This window comes from Gavialis gangeticus, unplaced genomic scaffold (assembly GCF_001723915.1).
Source record: "Gavialis gangeticus isolate Ggan-Ray unplaced genomic scaffold, GavGan_comp1, whole genome shotgun sequence".
In the NCBI taxonomy this organism is placed as follows: domain Eukaryota; kingdom Metazoa; phylum Chordata; order Crocodylia; family Gavialidae; genus Gavialis; species Gavialis gangeticus.
This window is the reverse complement of record NW_017729033.1, coordinates 96,127,374-96,128,794: the sequence shown is the minus strand read 5'-3', so window position 1 is coordinate 96,128,794 and position 1,421 is coordinate 96,127,374.

Genomic DNA, 1,421 nt, shown 5'->3' with positions numbered 1-1,421 from the left:
TGGGAGCTGGGGCTGGGGCTAGGGCTGGGCAGGGCAGGTATGAGGTGGGGGTGGGGGGATGGGAGAGCAGGAGGGGGCCAGGGAGTTCATGACAGAGTCCCTCATGCAGCATGGGGCAGTAGGTATTGCACCCCTGCCTGGCAGCAGCTGGTGAGTAGGGGCTTTATTAAATAAATTTAAAAAATAAAAGCCAGGAGCTGGGGCAGCTATGGGTGGGACAGGAAGAATGGGTGGGGGGTGGGACCAGTTTGATTTGGAGATTTAGCTGATTAGGCAGGGAATGAGTCCCTCTATGGTTCCCTCCCCCTCCACCATCCCTCTACTTACCAGCATGGAGTCCAGGTCCAGCTCCCTGCGGCAGCAAGTGGGGACTGCCTGAATCACTAAAGCTCTCAGAATCTTTTCTGAATTGATCTGGAGAGCTTCAAATCAATTCAGACCTTTTAATTGGTCTCCTGATTCAATTCAGATTGGGAGATTCCACTGCCGAATCTCCTCTGAATCGAATCAGCACCTGAAGCTTTGCACAGCTCTAGTATTCACTTCCTAAATACAGTTCTTCAGATATTCCCTTTAAAATACAGATTCTCTAGTATATTGTATAAGTTATACTATAGTAGTACTATACTATAGTGGTATGCAGTGCACTTTTTCTGAATTTTAAAAAAGAAGCTACTTTCTTTATTCCACTTGGGAGTATGTCTCCTATATGCACACAATCTTGGTAAATTGGTAAACTGCTTACCAATTCTTATTTACTTATAACCTAAGCATATAGACCTTTCTTATTTAGTAGGTAGATTTGGTAGCCTCTGACTTGGCTCCTCCTGCTTGCCCCACCTTGTGTGAACTCCAGTGCAAACACTGGTGCACACTTACAGAGGGTGTGTAGTCCTGCCCATGAACTGGCCTGCGAACTGCCTGGAAACTGCTCCTGTTGGCAGTCCCTCTTTGCTACTCCCTGGTCACCAATCCATTCATAAACATACCTTAAAATTCATTTAGTAAGAAAATACATTAACCAACATTTGAATATATTTATGACTATTCATGAATTTTTTTGTCATGATACGGCCTCCCCAAGGGTGGCCGTTATGTCCCTAGGGTACTGTGACCATGCCGGCTCTGCCCTATGGGAGCCTACTAACTTTGCCTGCCATGTCTTGCTGGTATAAATGATGGATCAGGAGGCTGGCCTCTAGTTGCTGCTCAGTCACAGTCCCAAAAGACTCTTCTAAACCATAGTTTCTCAACCTATGGTACGTGTACCCTTGTGGGTACACGAGACACAGGCAGGGGGTACGTGGGTACTGCAACACTCTCTCTTGCTCTCTTTTCCTCTCTCTCTTGCACTCTCTTTTCCTCTCAAAACTATGGCAAAAAATTGGTGCAATTTAAAAAAATTAAATTCCCCACTAATA